The sequence below is a fragment of the Haliotis rufescens genome, unplaced genomic scaffold (genome assembly GCF_023055435.1).
Source record: "Haliotis rufescens isolate VD_foot unplaced genomic scaffold, xgHalRufe1.0.p SCAF_65, whole genome shotgun sequence".
In the NCBI taxonomy this organism is placed as follows: Eukaryota; Metazoa; Mollusca; class Gastropoda; order Lepetellida; family Haliotidae; genus Haliotis; species Haliotis rufescens.
Window position 1 is genome coordinate 389,715 of NW_025964356.1, and position 22,085 is coordinate 411,799.

A 22,085-nucleotide genomic window follows, 5' to 3' on the forward strand; every position below is an offset into this window, starting at 1 on the left:
GGTGATGAAGTTTCGGAAGTAACGGATTTCATTTTAATCGCATCGGATTCATTATTCAGCGCTGATACAACAGCTGATAATCGTGCCACCCATTCGGTTGATCTCAATCTTTCCGATTTCATTTCGATCCCATACTGATAGCCAAACAAACGTTCCGTTAATGTCCGGTTAAATCTTTCGACAATGGCTTGACTACGGTGGGCCTCTTTTTCACCACGCCTGATTTCGACATCAAGCTTTGTTAACAGTTTAGTTACCAATCCCATAAACTCACGACCAGGATCTACTTGAAATAGCTTAGGCCATTTTAGTGGTCCGCATTTATATATTCAGCTCAGTAGTAGCAGTATACGTATATAAATCTGACTCCAGTTGAAGTGAGCCAGAACCCCCATTACCTATACTACTTCAGAACGACCTTTCATCCGACCAATCAGAGCGTCGCTTACCAAATCGTGAAAGTGACAATCAGAATACGTTTCCTAATCATGCAATCTTGTAAATAGAATTACGGGGTATTCCGAACGACAGTTACGGGCGGTATGACTGATTCCAAATGCTAGAAATGGAGGCAGCCATTGTTTACACAGGTTAGACAAATGCATTGGAAAGTTGTTTCATGAATTATTTTGCACGATTTCGTCGCTTGAAATATATGACAAGTCATAAGCCATGTCCGCTGAGACTCCAAAACGGATGCGTTTTCCTTCGTTGAAACATCGGTGTTGCCTACGGGAGAAAAAGTGGTGTTGAAACATTTCAGTAAGAAACTTAAACTCAGCGTTGAACGGGTGAATAACATTAGGTCAGTCATACCTGACTTTGTCAAATCTTCAACTGACGATTCTAACGGTGTGTGCGTGAAATGCTACAGGCGTGTTGAAAATATCCATAAAATGACAAAAGAAATTGAAAATCAAACCGCTTCACTGAGACTGTCATGGAAGACTATAGAAAATATCCGCCTGACTTTGCCATCACCGCGAAAGCATACCGTGACGAAAAGACTCCTCGGATCTCCACTGTCGATACAACAGCCTAAAGCACCAAAACCATTCCCGGCTACAGTCGTACAGAAGCACCCCATACAGCTTCTGCCTTTACAGGCACTGCCATTTGCCACCAACTCGACAAGACGCCCAATTTGTTCAGACATACCACAGATGCCAGGTATCGAGAACTTGACAACGTATGCAGGTATGTATAAAATTTTAGAAAATAAAATCTCGTATATATTTGCAATAAATAATGTATTCAATAATACTTATACTACATCTATCAACTCACAAATAAATATCACTTTGTCATAGCACATGTGACACATGATTTATGGTTAATATTACATTACTGAAACAATTACGTGAGAAATATAATCTGTTGATCTGTAAGTTATGCACACAAAGATTTTAAACTTGAAATAATTATTGTTTTGTGTTAATATTATCTTCACAAAAATTAGCCATGCAGTAGAATCTAGGAACGTGTACTTTATGAGAAATATTTAATGATAATTTTCAATGTCCCTCAGCTGATAGAACAGAAAGATCAGCAAAAAGAACAGCAAAAAGATCAATTAAATTTGATCATTTAGAAAAAGAAACTGAAAAAGACAGGCCAGATGGAGAAGTAGAGGTGCAAACAGCATGTGTTAGGATGTTCATCATTCATGATGCTTTGATTTTTGCATGGAGTTCAAGCAGTTCATTGTTCAAAAATTATTTTTTTCTTCACAGCAAACTGATAGAAATGTTCTTATCTACTTCTATGGGGTAGCTAAAGTATCGGGTGTAAAGTAAAAGTGACATTTCTGTTTTAAGAAAAGTCAGTGAAATTTAGCACCTGAGTGAGTGTTATTATTGTAACCATGGTAAACTGATAACAGGTTATTGGTCAATAACCTGTATTCTTTTGACATGCTTGACTGTTTATATTTTGGTGTTATTTTTAACATGTTGATCACTAAAACTAATAATGGACTGTTCAAGGTTAATTTATGTTAAGTATTTTATAGTAGGACTGCTCAATATTCTATGTGATGACTGTTTACAGTACAGTATGGGTTCATCCTTGGAACATTATATGCTTATATCATACAGAATGAAAGTAATGTAATTTAAATATCATTTAAATTCCAATCTTACTAAAATCAGATGCTTTTTTTGCAGGGTTATCTGATTTGAATACATAGATTAAAATAAGACATCAATACTAATTGAAATATTGAATACCAGAATGATATATTAATTTCATTTGACTGTGAATACTACCATATTGTTTAGTTGATATTTGTTATGTTTACTGATGATGACCTGAGTTTCCAATCACCATGTTCTAACAAAATTATCAAATTTTTATATTTCAAACCAAAAGAAATTATTTCAAACCCTTGTATTTGCTTGAATATTTCCCTCAAGTACTTATACGGTGCAATTCACCATAAAGTGGTGAACAAATTCTGGGTGAATCTTAATTTCTTTTGGTATGAGCATTCTTTCTCACGCAGATGCCAGATTGGTAAGAGGTTTAATGTGTTTTCTTGAAATAATTACAGTCTTCTCAGTTCCTTTATGATCAAAATCAACCTGCTCAGCATGCTTTCTTCATTTGTGTTTCATGTTTTGGTAACTTAATGTCAGTAGTAAATATTATTTACATATTTATTACATACCTGTTTAGTAACTGATATAACTTCTCATTATAAAGATAAAATATCTGGTAATGATTTAAAGATTCAGCTGTTCAACAATGGTGGGCATGTTGGCCCATGCATGATGCAATGTCTGACTCTGGGTGTCAGTCTAGACAAGAGGTGAATCACCTTTGGCATCAATAGTTTGTTAATAATTGAAAATGAGGTTTCCTTAACTTGTTTATCAATCAATCTGATAATAAATCCCATTAGGACATTTTCACTGTTTGTATTTACAGCAAATCTTAAACATATGAATAACTTGAGATCAGGCATGAGAATATGAGCAGTTATACACTGAACAAACAAACCAAGGAATCGTGGATAGATGTGTTTAGTAAAGACTGAGCACACAATTTCATAAAAACATATTCATGGTCCCTAACTATTTTTGTTGAGTATGTAATGAGGGTGTTGCTATGGAGTGGACAACATTACATTCATTCTGTATATGTTTGTTCTTTATTTAGGTGACTGTGTGGTATCCGAGTGGGAAGAAGACCACCATGCTTACGGATGACACACACAAGAGAATGTGCATGACAATTGCACAAGGGAGCAATGTGGAGAAAGTTGTGGCGGATCAAATAAGGAGTGCTAAGCCAGGAGCAATTATTGAAGCCAGTGCCAAGGTTGTTAAAGACGAGTGCCAAGAGCTGTGCCAGAGGGGTTCTGGTACTGTCATGCAAGATAAAAGCTATGACAATCTTCTCCATTTCACCTGGGAGGACTTTCATAAGGACCTCAAGACACAGTGCCCTGGCTTTCTTGCACTATTGGGGGCTGCAGTTTGTGACAGCCATCCAGATTCCAGCAGCAAACACTTCAGACATGTTATGATGACTGCGGCAGTTTCTCTTCATGGAAGAAACCGGGAAATGTCAGTAATGCAGTATCTTACTGCATTTGTACTGATGCATGGTGGATGTACACAAAAGGTACTGGTCTTTAAGAGAGCTTTAATATTTTGCTAATAATTTATTTGTTGGGTGTTAGATCTATTTTGGATGCATGTTTTGGGCCCCAACAATATTTTTGTCAATATTTCATCATTATAACTGGACAGTCAGATATCCCTATGCCTACATTTGGTTGTTTTGATGGACCACCCGAGGGCAGTATGGCCAAATCGTTAAAAGCCTACTGGGTAAGGGATAGGAAGCTATTGCAGAATAACGTTCTTAGCTTCTTATGTCATTCCTTCATTCATTCATTCATTCATTCATTCATTCATTCATTCATGTGTATTTGTTTTTACTTCAGAACATTGAACGGCTAGCACAGCTTGGTATGTGTGTACACCCGAAAACAGTATACAGGAAATTGATTAGTTGGCAGGCAAATCTGGATGCTGAGCTTCTTGCTCTGAGAGACTCATAGGCAAATGGTGGATCTACCAAGTACCAGTTAGTTGGAGACAACTGGGATAAGAACATTCTCCCTTCTTATCGGACATCTGATCGGAAGACTGTCTCCCTGCATCTTTTCAATATGTATGCAGTTGTGGACAGAGTTATACCATCACCTGCTGTTGGCTTTTGTAAGATCCTTGATGCTGCACAACTGGACGCTTCACATTTCATTCCATCTTGTGAGGAACAGGATCAGCTGATGAAAGAATTGACATTCATAGTTGCAACAACAGTTGTCAACAACATACCAAAGCTGGAGAGATGTTTCAAGGCTATCTACCCCAAACACCTGCATCACACTTACAGTGCCACTGCTGGTGTCAAAACAGTTCAGGTATGATATAACTTGGTATTTTGGTCAGGTTTAATAATGTGATCATATTATTTATTGACGAGAGCTATTCAGTGTAAGTCAGAGATATTTGTATTCATTTCGTGTTGTTGTGTTAAGAGTTTAATGAGAATGAATGAATACATTTTTGTTGTTTAATGAAGTAAATGAAATTTGCAGTATCCTCTGGGTTTATTCGACTGCAATGAAAACCTTACACAAGAACTCATTACCCTGCTGGCAAACTCACTGGAGAAGTATGTGCCAATGTCAGATGGTGATATAGTGGAATCAGTCTTCTTGGGAGGTACGTCTCTCTCTCTCTCTCTCTCTCTCTCTCTCTCTCTCTCTCTCTCTCTCTCATATTGCAATATCTCATTATCACTACAAATGAATATCAACAAAACTATTCAATAATTATCAGGTATACATTATTGCACAAAACTAAAGTTACTTTTTAAAAAAAAATTTAATCTGTCCTGGACATAAAGTTTGAATACAAACTATTGCTGTGTCCGATGTGTTAATACACGTTTGTTTATATTGACAGGGGACAGGCTGACAGACGAGAGAGTGCAGGGGGCACAAAATGCCATGAGAAATGCCCCAACAGCAAAAGAGAAATTGGAAGGTTTCATTTCCAAAACAGAAGACTTTCACAGACTAATGAACTTTTTGGAGGTAAATATTAGGCACAATATATAATTGACAGCATCATCTTGTTTCTGTCTGGAAATATGTGTTCTTAGTTATCTCTACATGTCTGGTTTACATTTTTACCAGAGAAATATTCTTGTCTAGCCTTTTTGACAATAGGTCATTGCATAACATTGGAGGGACAAAATATATAGTGCATACAAAAATGTAGAAGCAACCAATTGTAGAAAGTTGGTGCCAATCTCAACCATGCCTGAAGATTTTAACCTAATATTTAGTGAATATTTCATGTATATCATTTGTTTCATATGCTAATTATTGTTCGAAAAAATTCATAAGTTTCTATAAGTAAACAGTATGTTATTGCTTCCTTGTTTTGTTGCTTTTAGGCAGTGACCAAAATGACCTACAGCCCGAAAAGTGTCAATGACAGAGGCACTATGCATTACTACAGAAATCTCTTGAATGCAAGGAACGTCAAGGGCAACGTCAAGAATGCTTATCGACCCTACAAGATACTATATTACACAGTATTGGAAGGTTTGTGCCTTGCCCTCTTCCTGCAACATTTTGGTATTGAGGATTTGGATGCTGATATACCATTACCTGATGGTTTTTCTGACATGTCAGGAGGACAAGATCGGATGGCTGAACGACATCTGCAGCACAAATCTGAGGAAGTGGTTCTTCGACAGCACACAGGATGTATTTCATTACCTCAGAGAAGTGATTACTGACAAAGATCATCCAGAAAACTACTGGCTGGCAAATCTGGACCAAGACACTGGCCGAATCCATTGTCATTTTTGTGACAAATCATATGCATATGTTGGATCTTTGATGTCACATGAAAAGAAAGTCCATAATGTTGGAATTGAAAAGCCCCTAAAAAAATCAAAAGGTACAGGTGGTGATGAACTACACAGCTACATCCTCATGCTTTTCAAACTTTTCCTGTTGCACAAAAACTTGGACACAGCTGTGGACATGGGTGATATCGAGAGAAGGGTGAGATCAGCAAAATATGAACTGCCAATCTACAACAGAACCAACAAGGTAAAGTACTGCATTGGGTCCATTCATTTAACATCACTGACTTCAGGGTTGTTGCCCAAGGAGCAGACAGAAAGGTTTGTTGCTAACTGATTCATCAATTTGCAATGTGGCAGAAATAACAATATTGCCCTAGATGAGTTCATCGAGATGCTAAACAGAGACAGCAAGATTGCCTGTTCTGGGTACAAAACAAAGGAGAGCATCATTCGCCATTCAAAGGAGTACCCCCATCTTACAAACTCAATCAGACATTTCGATTCCTTGTGTGCTGTACGGAAGAGTAAAGGATTCCACCACTTGCCATCCAAAAGTAGCAAAGGATTTGATTGAAATTGATGCTCTGAACCCACAAAATAAGCGAACCCTTCACTGCAAGGGGCTTGTGACAGAAAGAAACCCTTTTGACAAGTGTTTTCATGGACTGTCAACAATGGTCCACAGACACAAGCCATTGTGCCATTTAGGAGACTCAGAGACCGACACTTTTAACAAGATATGCTGTTTGGGCAAAAGTGCTAACTGACACTTGTTGGTATGATGATGGCATTATAACTAACTGTTATATACCAGTACTCAAGGATAATAGACATGCTTTGTATTAAGTCATCACTCCAAAACAAAGATCACTCTTCACTAACTGATGATACATAGAGACTGTATATTATAAAGATATGAGTCTATGTATTTATTGTAGTTTACAGTGGCCTAAACATTTTGTGGAAACTTTACACATTTAAAACAGAAGTTTCCCTATACTCAAGATACCTACCAAGCTAATGTCTTACAGAGTAAGGGTGTCGTGATTCTATTCTGCAACTTTATCCTCTAGTCTGAAGCCAGAGTCCAGTAAAATTCTGTTCGGTCTAGTTATCTCAGCTAATAATCGTCCATGATAACATTAAAATCTAATGAAAATGGTGTTAAGAGACATGTCCAGGCTAGTAGGTGTGTTGCGTGTCAGTGGCTAAGATACTATTATTTCTTATAAATGAAAATGAACATAACCAGCTAGCTCTTATTACACAAACATGTATTGCATTCAATGCATTGATATGTTATGTTTCTATTGTGTATCCCAAAAAAACAATTCATGTGTGAACTTTGACCAAAAAAACTGTTGTTTCAGTTACCTATTGCTTGAATAGGTAGAAAAAACACTTCTGATATTAGTGATCGTGGATTATTGTCACAACTCCTGTGCTCCTTCAAATTATGTAGACTGATGTTAACGTAACAGGTTTATGTTGTTCCATCCATATATAACAAGTTTCCTGTTGTCACTTGAGAATAATATACACCCTTACTAGTACAACATTAAATGAAAGTAAGTGAATGTTCATGTGTTAAATTTCTTTATGTCACTTGGCATGATACATAGAAGTTTTGTTATTTTTTAATCAGAATCAGATCAAACTATTATTTGCTATCTAATCTGAAAATATGAATGCCGAATAATTAAGACAAATACATAGTATGTTTTCACGCCACTTTTAGCAATATTGCAGCAATATCATGGCGGGGAACACCAGAAATTGGCTTGACACATTGTACCCATGTGTGTAATCGAACCCTGGTCTTTGGTGTCATGAGCCATCGCTTTAACCACTGGACTACCCTACCACCCCACAAAATAGGACTGACTGGTCCAGACTTGATTAATTACAGACTGCCGTCATATAGCTGGAATATTGCTGAGTGGGGCATTAAACAACAAACAAACAACAAAATAGACATATTCTTAAATGTTAACGAGTCCTGATCTCCTACTGCTAAAGCCCATTTCTGGTGTCCCCCTGTCGTGATATTGCTGTAATACTGCTAAAAGCAGCATAAAAAAACATTTCTCATTCCTCATTCGGACTGCTAAAAGTGTTTAGATTGCCAAAGACTGGAAGAGTGCAACAGTCAGATCTGATTTTAATCGTGGCAATAAGACACACATACAGATGTATCAATGCAGTTACAAATCAATGTCAAAACTATCATCAAAGTCTGAAATGCATTGGTAATTGACGGTGACGTCACTGTCTACACTGTCATTTGCGTCCTCACAACCATCTATTGAATGAAACATGTCTTTAATCGGCAGAGAAGTGCACACACCACAAGCACAATGTGTTGCACAAGCATCACAACATGCATGGACTCGAGTAGTTTCCTTCAGTTTCTCCATGTCTTCAGGGTTTAAGAAGGATGACATGATGGCTTCTCTTCTGCACCCTGTACACATAGTAATTTCTTTAACTTCCTTCCCAACACTTCATAAATGGTAAGAATTGTACAATAGTAGGGCTGCAGAAGGTTTTCGAACTCTTCCAACCCGCCCGATTTCCTGGAGTAGGTCAACAAGTGTGTCAGAAAGGCCAAACACTACTACACTGTAAAATGAAACAATGTCAATACCAATTCCAAGTGCACTTGTGGCAATGACCAATCGGAGGGTACCTGTTGGACTTCTTAGGCCTTCCATGATCTTATCCTCCTGCACAGAGGGAGTAAGTGAATGGTACATGTCAACCAACTCTACACATTCAGGTATTTCGGTGGTGATGTATTGAAATAAACGTGCGGTATCTTTGATTGTCCTGCAGTAAATAATTGTCCTGGGGAAAGCTTTCTGTTTAGTATTCAATCCATCCACAAGCCAGCACATTGCAATTTCAATAGAAGTATGGACCTTTGATACGACAAATTTAATGTTTGGCTTGTTAGGGCTTACCTAAATTTCAACTGTATCTGCTTTCAAATTCAAAACTTTTTTCACTCTTTTCCTGATTTTTAGAGTGCATGTGGCACTTAAGGCCAAAACATTGGCATCAGGAAAGAGGGAATGTAGCTCCCCAAAGTAGGAAAACCATTTTCTGAAGGCTTTCTTCCCAGAATCATCAGTATCTTCTCCCCTGAAAATGAAAATGTTAAAAAATGAAAAGGAAATACATGTGAACCTACCATGTGGCTATTGTGTGAAATTCATCCACTACAATAGATGAAATATTTAACTTCTGTATGGCCGATCACCACTCCGGATCACCAATTAAGGCTTCTGGAGAGGCATAGATGATATCAATTTCTCCATCCCTAATACGTTGGTCACTCACAGCACTAGCCCCTATAAAGATAAAACAAAAGACAGATGATTATTACTAGTACCTTTCTTGTCTTCAAATCATTTTACTCACTTATAATGCTCTATTGTTTGGGACTGCTATTTATTTTTGTTTAATTTTTTATTTTATTTAAATAATTCATTTTTCCGGTTTGGGGGCGACAGTATTTAAGGACTGGTCATTTATTATCCCTTGTGCCAATGTATGGGTTACGTAACTGCAGTGTATGCTGTCTGAAAAAAACCACCCGTTTTTAGTAATAGTAGATCTAGACATTATTTTAATCACAATGCGAACTTTTATTTATTTGAATTAACATTTATTTGTAAATACCAACCTTTATAGGCCGCTGTAATATCATTGATATTTGTCAGTTTTTCCACTTGATCTTGCATCAGAGAAACCAGCGGTGAACAAACAAGAAGCTTCTTGTTAAAATGATCATCTATCTCTCGCTTCAATGGGATAAACATCTGAAACGGAAGAGAGTTTCCATATCCCGTGGGAAGTACTGCCATGCAATCTTGGCCATCTATAAGACACTCCAGGATTTTCTTTTGTTCGGTTTTCAGATTTGGAATCGCGAACTTTGTCAAAATAGTTTCCAAAGCGTTGTGCGGTATGGAAGTCGCCATTTTGAAACCAGTGCCATAAAACTGGATAAAGCTGCTTCCTGATTGGCTATTTTCGACTTCCTGTCGGACTTTTGATTGGTCGGTCGAAGTTCGCGAAAGGTCGTTCTGACATGACCCGTAATGGGATGTCCCCAGATCTTTCTTTAGCGGTAGCGAGAACTAAGATCTGATTTTAATGAGATTGACCATGTAAGGATTCGAACATGGTCGAGGTCAGAAATGAGTTCAGTAGCACTCTTCAGAACACCGAAGAATGCTTTGGCTCCCGCCAATTTTGTCAAAACGGACTAATGACACATCAAATAATAATTTACTCTACAGCATACTCATGTGCACTGCATCTATAAAGTGGATTCAAGTTTGCTGGAACTAAATGACTTATTGGCATGAGATGTATTTTGCCCTGTTGCTCGGAAACCGCTAGTCCGATTACTTTCGCACTCTACATGTGCCTGTTGCTTTAGGTGCTTGACATCTTTTGTTCTTTAACTTTGGCCATTGGTCACATGGTTTAGCAGCCATATTGGATTCAGGGTTTTCACAGTATTTTTTGGGTACACAGGTCTTCAAAAGCATACGACTCTGAATCCACCACATGAAATGCAACCAAACTTTCTGAGATTTGTCTCTGTACATAATACATCAAACCGTGATATACTTTATGGGATAATTATTAGTTGCGGCCATATTTGATTTTGATTTTGATCATTGTCTCCGCAGAAAGTTTACTTTAAAGATTATATCTTGTAAGGTTCTTCACAGAAATTATGGAAAGTTTACATCAAGTTTTTTTTATCATATGTACCTTATGTTTTGTTCTTGGTTGCATGCTAAAAGTATCATTGCTTTGTTGCAATATTTGATTTTAAAATCTGAAATAAATTAAGTTCAAACACTGAAAGATTTAAGTTTGAATATGGACAAGGATTGAAATGGGTTGAGAACACACATGGATGTTCGGGGATCCATCAATTTCATCAAAACAGACCTGAGAAACCTCAAAGACTTCAAAATCAGGAAACTATGAGAAGCCATCAACATCAAAAGACTCAAGCCGTCAATCAACCGTGACCAAGGCTATTATGCATACCCCCGGCGTACCACCAACTCATCAAAGACCCCAATCAGCCATAATCCCGTTGTTTATATTACTGGCTTCATCCTTTGTTTATGTCACTGACTTCACCGATCATTGTCATCACTACCCTTGTGTATACATAACAGGCTTCTCTACTCCAGTATAACAATATCATCTCTACTGTATAAACATTGCCTCCTACTTGTATGGGTTGAGGACGACAATCTCATAACTCTGTACAACAGCAGTCCCACAAGTCCCAAGTCCACAACACGTGGAGTTCAATTGATCTCACAATTGCCACCAACAAGCTCGCCTCACATTGCCAATGGCAAGTCCATGACGACACTTGGGGAAGCGATCACACGTAGGTATAGCCCACCACAATTAGAGGAACAGCCCAATCCTAAGCCCACATGGGACTATGCAAAGGCTGATTGGCCTAAATTCAGGAAGGAATGTATATCATTCAAGTCCTCAGAAATTGCCTCGGATAATCCTGATCTTTTTTGCCCAAATCTCACCTCAGCAATTATTCTGCAGCTGAAAAATCAATTACCGATGAAAAATACAACCAAGATGAGGATGATCATAGATCTAAAGACCCCCAACAAGAGATATCTGGTGCCTCCGCCCAAATTCCAGATGGAGTCCACACGGAAATTATGGTCGACGTTGAGGAAAGGGGATTGGCTTATCAGCCTAGACCTAACAGATGCGTATCTTCTCATCCCAATATATCCATCATCTCGGAAATTTCTACGCTTCACAATCAATGGTCGACGCTATGAATTCCAAGTCATACCATTCTGGATAGCAATAGCACCTTGGCTATTCACCATGATTACAGCGCCAGTTCGTTGCTATCATGATGATTTCCTAGCGGCTGACCAAGGAAGAGATCAGCTACATCAGAACATGATATTTTTGATCCAGCATATGACATACCTTGGCTTTCTCGTCAACCCAACCAAGTCGGAGATCACTCCAGTTCAAGACATTATATACATCGGAGCAAGATTCCAGCTAGACAGGGGATATCTATGTCCACCAGAAGATCGATTCCACAAGACTATAAAGATGATTCAATCACTTTCAAGTCAACCCAGCAAGTCGCTGAGTTGGTGGATGTCTCTGCTATGACCTTCAGAGGAAGGCTGATGCTACACCCTCTACAGATATGGGTCAACTCTATACGATCTCACGGCCTAGAATTTCAATCTCTGTTACCTCCCACATTACTACGAGACCTCCATTGGTGGAATCACAGAGAACATGTGATGAGTGGCATCCCTCTGACTTATCCGACGCCAGAACACCATCTATTCATCATATGGATGATCTCACAGTCCAGGGATCGTCGAACACAGAGGCACAGAGGAAAAGAACCTTCATATCAACTGCAGGGAAATGAAGGCCATATATTATGCCATCCTGGAATGGAGAACACATCTTCATCTATCATCAGTTCTCATATAGCCACGGACAACACCACAGTAGTGGCCTGTATCCAGAAGCAGGAAGGAACCAGATCCAGCTCCCTGATGTTGGAGACTACACGATTGTTTGCCTTGGCAGACTCCTGCAATTGCCAGATGGAAGCGAGACATATACCCGGGAAACTGAACATACTGGCCGACAGCCTCTCACGTCAGGGGAAAATAATGGCAACAGAATAAACATTACATCCACAGATCTTCAACTGAATAACCAAGATGTAGGACATACCAATTATAGATCTATTCGACACCTGCCAGAACAACCAACTTCCAGTTTATGTCAGTCCAGTTCCTGACCTAAGAGGTCACGCAAGAGATAGACGCTCTTTCGTTGTATTGGACGAATCTATTCGGCTAAGCATTCCCACCATGGTCTCTCCTAAACAAAGTCACCCACAAAGTGGAGGAGACGGATCGCGTAATAATACTGATAGCTACAATATGGCCCAGCAGAGTATCGTTCCCCAGGCTACTAAAGCTACTAATGGACAAACCTATACAATTAGCTTGCCCTCATTTCGCCTACACCTCATTTCGCCTACAATAATTCAAATGCTTAATTGCCTCACCCCTATTATATGAATGGGCATTGTCCATCTCAGGCTGTTAACTAATCCAAGCTCTAATGTAATCCAAGCGGCATAGAGGTTCAAAGTGAAGTTTTACAACCTATGACAACTCCTCACAACTCTTCTCACACGAACAATCCAGCAATTCAGTCCCATGTTCGACGTGCCGCAGCCCTGCCAATTATCCCATTTGTCCAGGTACAGAATGCATGGGTTGAGGTGATGGAGCAAGGACCTGATGATCAACAGATTGGTGATTTTAACGACTATGTCACCAGCACATGGATAGATGACGACGCTAGATTCCCCTGCCATATTTGGAACCAGCATGACAACACCGGTCCCCGATCCAACAACCATCTGGAGGGTTCCACTGTGGACTGAAAAAGAGAATGCCCCGATCTCACCCTAACATCTATCAGTTCTTGAATGAGATCAAGAAGATTGAAAAGGCAGACAGACGCTCCAGGAAACAAATTGATCTTGGAGGATCATGCAGACCCCGAGCTCGTGTTGACAGACAAAGGGACGAAAGAATTGAAAGACTAAAGACACAGCTTCTTAGTGGAAGAAAAACTGTAATGCAATTTCTTGATGCCGTTGGATATGTACTAAAGCTACAGTAATCATGAGTCATTATTATTATTACTGCGTAATGTAAATATCAGCTATTAAACAATGTATGAAGCTTCAAGATTGTCTTGTCCGTTTAACCTTCTTTTGGGTCAGTTCATTATTTTAGAGGTAACACAGCACTTGACTTATGTGCAGTCAGCTGTAAATTTGTTTTGATAAGGGTGTAGGCGAAAAGAGGTCATAAATAATAAATATTTTGAGTATTGAGTATTACTTTTTTAAAAAGAATTATTTATAATGTTTACCGATTTTTTGACAATAAAAACCCTGTGATATTCAACACTTACAATTTATGTTAATATATTTTGCATATCAGCATATGTATAAGTTTTGAAATATCCATCCAAAAATCTGTTCATAACATTTCATTCTTTTTCCATGAATTTCCTGTTTTAGTTTTGAATGAATATGAAGGGGAAGCACCCTAATACCAAGTGCACAGTGATAGATTAGTAAACGGCTAAAATGAATGATGATAACTTAAAATCTTTTGATATCATCGTTATCATTGTTGGGTGCTTAATATACCGCTGTTGAAGCTAGTTGGTGGACTAGGTGAGGAGTCAGTAGCCATCTTCTACCTAGATAGTCACTGTCCATAAGCAAATGGCAGCCCAAAGGGATAAAGTTTTGTTCGCACATCACTCTCATTTATAATTCTTGCATCATGTGTGCAACGATGTCAAGTATGTTGTAGTGATTGTCAAATACTATCTGCACTAATGCTGTTGCAATGTTTGCTGCCAATGACTCCGGCTCATCGACACTGGCAATGCTGCGGACATAGGTGCCGTCAATTACACCAAATATACTAGGAAAGCCAGCAATTTCTATGAACGCTTCTTGATTAGGGATTGACCATTCAATATTCTAGGGTGAGCCTTGGACTTTGTATCGAGATAAGATAATTTTTCAGCTACAGCAACAAAACAAGATATTTCTTTAATTTAAAACTACAAGCCTGAATTATATTTTCAAGAAAAACATCTTGCAACAATGTAATTTTTGTGGCAGGCAATTTGTTTTCAACATTCTGAAGCATAACAATTATTTTCAAGAACATCTCGGGACAGTATATATGTTTTCAATAAAATCCCAGGCCTCCCCTGATAGAATATCAAATGACCGGACCCCTACATTGGATGTCTGTTTGCACCTCAAATAATTTGACCAATTTTCAGACAATATCACCTAACATTGGATGTCTGTTTGCACCTCAAGTAATTTGACAAATTGTCAGACAATATGACTTTTGCATTTTCGCAGATGAAGCATGATAGTAATATTCATCTCAAGGGTGATAGCATTGTTTCTTTGTGAAGGGGAGGTAATCCAATCCCTGATTAAATTTGTCACATTTTATATACCTGCAAGATGAAACTGTTGGATGAGTACCATGTCTGAATACAGTCTGAATAAGACTTCTTAAGTACTCTAAGAGTGTTTATGAATTCGACCCTAGATTCCTCCACTCCCTCTGGTGAATACTTGCTATAATGTGAGAGCGTTAGGGTATTTGAAGGAGTTATAAAACAATAGTTATCCTTGTGTATAATTATAAGAATACTACCTCTGCTACATCAGGAAGTAGTCCATCCCACCTCTCCACTACATCTGCATCTAGTTGATATAGGGTATTAGAAAGAAGTGACATCATCCCCAGTGAAGAGGCTTCTGTTCACAATCTGAACAATTTTTGCTGGTGTAATGACAGCTAAAATGGGGAAATTATGGCTATGGTGTAGTGGTATTCTTAGAATTATTCAGAATGACTATTGTTTGATTTTAAGTAAATAATAAAGAAACTTTTTTAGTAGTTTGAAGTAGTTTTAAGTAATTCATTTGTAGTTGTAAGTACGACTGAAAGAAAAAGAAATAATTTTATTAAGTGTGTTTTTCTTTTAGTAACTGGACAATGTATATTGTTTTGAATGTTGTAATTCAATTTTTACAGGCTCAAGGTCTTCCTGTATTGGTCATTTTGATGGGTGTAACAGCAAGCAGGGATTAGAGACTATGTTGGAGCTAGTAATGAAGTTGTCCAAGGACACACCAGAAGGCCAGTATGTACCATATTAGTTTCATATTGTGCGTACATTTTGAAAGAATCATCAGTTATGTCTCTTGACCATGTTTGTGGGAATTAAATTACTATCTTTTTCAGTTACACAGTCAGGGTGTCCCCAATAATTAAATTAAAGGATCTTTGAAAGAAATATGAGGGTCCTGTAAAGTAGAGAAATAGTGTAGTGTACTGTACGATTTGATAATTACAGGACAGGACCTTTATATGTGAACAAGACCCCATAGCCCAGTCTGCCCTATCCTGGTTGATAGTTGAACTTAAAAATATGACACAACTAAGATGTTTTCTGGATAAAATTATTGTTGATGTGGAAGCTTTAGCCATGTTTAGCGACACCAATGCAGCAGCCGCTGCCCTGCAACAAATATTCCCAGGCAACCCATGTTGCCCACCAATGCAGTGGCCTCTGCCCTGCAACTGCCGATGTTAAGAAAAACCTGTCATGACGTTATGTCATTGTCATATATATCACAATGTACATGCTTATTTCCCTCCTTGGATTCGGACAAGACAACATGATGCAAATGTTTGATAAAATATTTATTGTTTAGTCTTAATTGTGGATTCTTGTTGAGCCTGTAGCACACTGTTTATTGACAAAATAAAACGCTACTAAATACCTCGTTTGGTTAGTTAACTTAAGGGTGTAACAATTTGGTCTAAAAGCCAGACAAGCTACAGAAAACAGTGTTACTGACAAACAATACCCCGACGAGTATAAACTAGCTACAGATGACAGTATAGCTGACAACCAATACCCTGACAAATATATACTAGCTACAGTGGACAGTGTAATTGACAAACAATACCCCGACAGGTATAAACTAGCAACATATGACAGTGTAGCTTACACTACTACCCCAATGAGTATAGCCGACTGAAGGTGTATTGCCTGACAAAAGCAACTGCGAGTTGTAGATAGATTATTTTAGGTTAATACATGCCCAAATCGAAGTTATACAATAACTGAGAATCCCCCAAAAAAGGAGACAGATACAGCAAAATGATGATAAAATATTATCATGGTTGACTGAAAGTGAATTATGGCAAATGGGGGGAGTACGGCCCTTGTGTGGCAAATACTGGACTTGCCAACACTAGGTTTGATGTATGAGCATATCCATGAATGTCTCTGGCATTTACTTGAACAGTAACATTACACATGTCTCTGGCACACTGTGCATCTTAGAATCTTAATCACCATTACTCTTGTGTGAGGTTACACCCGTGCCATGGCCACTTGGGCTTGATGAATACTCTGTTGTTCTGTGCGTATATATACTGAACCAAATTAAAAACTTCACAATCCTAAAATTTTAACATTTTGACCAGTTATCATTGTGGGCCCTTATTGTGTATTTAAACAGTAATGGCCACGTATTGTCTTCAGATAACACCCGTTTTTGTGCAGGTGAATCGATCAAAATCATGTGCACAGCAGTGGCCTCGGCACTATAGTGGCAAAAGTGTTTTTTCACGTGCAACTGGTCATGTGGTCATAATACCGCACATGTTTTCAGCCATACTTGTTAGCAGTCATTAACAAAAAAGAAAAACACAATTGTGGGCACAGCGACACTCACAATGGACTCAGAGGAATTGGAATCAAGTCGTCTTCAGTGATGAATCCCGATTTAATCTTTGATTTGCTGATGGTAGGGCGAGGGTGTGGAGGCGCCGTCATGAACGTTACGCCCAGTGTTGTGTACAGGAAGTTGACAGATTTCGAGGCGATGCACGTTCCAGGCTTCTTGTCATCCATGGCAACCTCAACGCTGCTGCTTACCGCGACCAGGTACTGGCACCAGAACTTCTGCCTTTTATGGCAGCACATGGCCCCGGTTTGATCTTCCAACTCGACAATGCCAGACCCCACACAGCAATTTTGACAAGGAATTTCCTTCAGAATGCGGGAGTCAACGTCATGGACTGCCCATCAAGGTCTCCCGACCTCAATCCCATCGAACACGTCTGGGATGCTCTAGGCAAAAGTCTGCGCACTCTCAAGAACCAACCACAGAATTTGCAAGATCTTGGCACCATTTTGCAGCAACAATGGCGTCGTCTTCCCAATCATGTGTTCACAAGCATCACAAGGTCCATGCGGAGGCGTTGTGTGGCAGTTGTCAACGCACATGGTGGCCATACACACTACTGAACTTGTGTGCCATCAGATTCTCGTGCTTGGGACTTATGATTTAAACTGTTGATGTTATTACCGAATACCGTAGGTGCTTGGAACAAATTATGGTTACCACCGTTAATTAAAATCCTTCTTTGGACATTAAGAAAATTACCTTCTCTGATACATTTGTCCGTTGTATATCATATATGGAATTACTTTTAAAAATGTGAAGTTTTTAATTTGACTCCTAAATCCTTTCACAACATCTGTACATCAATAAAATCTGTACAACCAATATGACAAGCCTTTAAAGATGGGTGGGGTCGAAAAATGAACATTTCGTTAGAGCACTAATCACAGAAACAACGGGAAATGTCACACCACACGTCTCAAAGTCAAGTCAGTAGCAGGTATGTCCACCGTGAGCATCAATACATGCCAGAACACGCCTACGGACTGATGACGTCAAACGTCTGATGACGTTGGGAGTGATGCGTTGCCATTCCTCGAGGAGACATCATTCCAAGTCCTGGACGTTGACTGGAGGCACACGGCGACGTCGGATTTGCCGATCGAGGTGGTCCCATAAGTGCTCGATGGGATTCATGTCCGGTGAACATGCGGGCCATGGCAAAACCTGTACGTTGGCGTTGGCAAGGAAGTTCTGTGTCAATCTTGCTGTGTGTGGCCTTGCATTGTCATGTTGGAAAAGGAGTCCACGAGGCTGTGGCTGAATAAAGGGCACCACAACAGGCCGTAGGATGTCATCAAGATAACGCTGTGCATTCAGGTTTCCACGAATTAAGACAAGCATGGTTTTGACGTCACCACATATGCCACCCCAAACCATTAACCCTCCACCTCCAAACGGCCGGACCTGTTGAATACAGTTAGGCGCCAAACGTTCACCAAATCGTCGGTATACAAGCTGCCGTCCATCGTTTCTGAAGATGAGGAATCTGCTCTCATCAGAGAACATAACACGTGCCCAGTCCTGCCGTTGCCAACGTCGAACTCGCCTGGCCCAGATCAGTCTGTTGTTCCGGTGTCGAGGCGTCAGGAGCGGTCCGCAGTAGGGATGACGTGGCCGGATACCATACTGCCGTAGTCTCCTTCAGACAGTCTGTCGACTGATCCTGTGTCCCAGTGCTGTAGCCGCCGTGGATGTCGCTGTAACGGTGCGGTTCCTCAGGTGTAATACCCGGATGTAACGATCTTCACGGGGCGTGGTTACTCGTGGTCTTCCACTCCTGGGCCTGTCTGACGTCTGACCTGTCTGATGTAACCGCTGCATCAACCTGGTGATAGTGATGCGTGCGCAGCCCAACCTTCTGGCGACGTCGACGTGTGACGCTCCTTGTTGGACCATTCCAACGGCTCTCTCTCTCTCTCGATGGCTGTCAAACGTGGCATATCTTGTGTTCTTTTTGTTGCTGTGATATCAACGTGTCTGATCAGCCGTTTTATACAGTTTTTCTGCACGTGCAGAACATGCTAGAGAGGGAAATGTCACTTTCACGAAATTAACGTTTTTTCCCGGAAGTGATCACGTGTTCCCGGTATTTTTTATCGACTATGCTGTGTTTGGGATGTGCAATACGAATTGGCATGTTTTCATACTTGACAATTCACTTAGTAAAAAACAATTTTGAAATATGATCATATGATCATATGATCTTGGATGCCTACTGTTGCTGCAGTGGTGGCCACACCAATTCTAAATGAATGACCATGAATGAATGATGATATTTGTGTGGTCGTACCTGGTCACTCGCAACAAATGTTTCAGATGGTCAATGAAAAATTTCCTGTCCATAGCTGCACCATTAGGCTTGAGGAACAAAGGATCTAAAGGGTAAACACACTTGGTTTAGCTTGATACACATGTCTGATAGTACTGTAATTGAGATTGGCAATGTTTTGAATGCCAGAAAGACTGGAAGCTGACAAGCACATAGCCTGTTTAGGAGGTTGAATATCTTGGGGCTGTATCGAGAGCCAAAGGCTAACCTGGTGTAAAAGTAGTACTTGTCCCTCCAGTGAATGCCCTGGAGATGCCACAGATTTGGATGAATAGGGGTTAACTTGAATGCATCAGTAATATCCCTTTTACACATGTAAGTGCCATGGCCGAGGGCTTTGATGATGTTGATTGCATCGTCCACATATGATAATAAATAGTCCTCCTTGTCAATGAGAGAATTCAAACTGCGATTGTCTTTAGCTTGATCATTGTGTGGGGCTGATAAGTCAACTATCAGTCCCTTGGATGACTCCATTGGGGTTGATTCTGTAGCTGGAAGGGGGGTGGGGGTCCTATGACGTAACTGTGAACATATTGAATTTACACCGGTCTACTATTTTATGTGGACCAACTGGAAGTGTCACCAGTAAGATGCATTGTGGTCAACACATGTTAGGATGATGAAGTAAACATTGAACCCACATTCAATCTTGTCTTTACTGATAAGGTTACAGTAACCTTTCTGCAACTCACTGATCCATGAGGATGAGATTTTTCGTGATTTCTGAGTCTTGTGACGCTGAGCACAGATTCTTACATATACTGAACAACAAATGTTCCTGTGACATTGAATAAGATTTAATGCAGAGTTATGTTTTTTACCCAATCTGAAACAGATAAAAAGACTCATGTAAGTGTTCAAGTGGTTTAATTTGCCATACTGACTTCAGAAAATGTGTGATTTCATATAAAAAAATGAACATGCCAAAATGTCAATTTACAAATAAATAGCGTGTGTCCACCTCTGGTTGCAATGCAAGCAACACATCTTCGTCTAATGGAACCAAGCATCGCACAAAGTCCTATGGGATATCTGTCCATATCTGCTGGAGCATGTTTCGAAGTTCCTCGAGTGTCTGTGGAACACATTCTCGTTATTTTGTTGAAGAGAATCCTGAACAAGTCAAGCAATATATTAGGCTGGGCAATTGTCATGAAATGTTCAGCGTCTGATGCTGGTGCATTGTGGTAATTTGTAGTACTTTCTATGAAGAACTTTAGCAGATACATTGTTTGCAAAAGTAATTTTATTAGAGGCTACACAAATCCAATATGGCCACCACATCACTTTTGACATAAGAGCAAGAAGAGAAGTTGTTCAGCAACCAAAGCAAGATACAGCAGAGGTTGTTCATGTGCCTTACCTGATAAGTTTCAAGTGCCAGAGCTTCCTAAAGAAGTTCTGTCAAAAGTTGGAAGATGACTTTGAGCGGGAAGTAGGAGTCAATATGGCGGCCATTGAAGACATATCTCAGCATTTTTTCTCCGAAGTTGGTAGTATGGTACTTTGACACAAAGTATGGAAAGTTTGGAAGCTTTTGAGTTGGTAGTTTGAGCTGAGCAGATTTTGAGAGACAAGTACTGAGAAAAATGGTGAAAGAAAGTGCCAAAACCTTTAAATACAATATGGCTGCCAAACGGTGCCTTGTAGCTACCAAGGTCCTGCAGTACAAAACGATGAGAATCTGATTGCACTGCAGCATGGCAAATTTGAAAGTCATTGGACAATTAGTTTCAAAGATTATTGCTGCTGAAGTTGAAACTTTGATGAGTTATCTGCCCTTAGCCATTGGGTCTATGGCCTTGGTTTTTTGCTGGTATCTGCGTCACGTTGGTGCCGATGTTGCTGTTGATTTTGAAGCCATTCTGGCCACTGGTTGTTTTTGTAGGTCTGGTACAAAAAAAGGCGGAATAATAATTATAATAAATATAGCTGCGGGCAGCGATGTCGGGCTCTATGATATCGAGAATTACTGAGTCATATGGTTTCAGCCTACTCGAATCCGCTTTATAATACAGTGCATAAGAGTATTGTATAATGTAATTAATAATTTGATATTTCACTGACTTCTTCTTTGATAGGCATTTAGAAGTTGGAGTACTAAGTGAGGATAAGAATTTATGGATGAACAACTTCTTTATTACAATTAAGAGTGACGTTTCGGTTTAGGTTCTATCACAGTTATCAAGCAAGTGATATACAGAGTGTGGTTTTGCTGATATAGAGTGTGGTTGACAAGTATCTATACAAGTAGGAGGCAATGTTTATTCAGTAGAGTAGATATTGTTATACTGGAGTAGAGAAGCCTGTTATGTACACAAAAGGGTAGTGATGACAATCGTCGGTGAAGTCAGTGACAGAAACAAAGGATGAAGCCAGTAATATAAACAACGGGATTAT

At 39.4% G+C, this 22,085-nt stretch overlaps 1 pseudogene; it reads left to right on the top strand.

Moving 5' to 3' along the window:
• Positions 1-1,065: 1,065 nt before the first annotated feature.
• Positions 1,066-22,085, top strand: part of LOC124129326 — a 246,727-nt pseudogene continuing 225,707 nt past the window's right edge.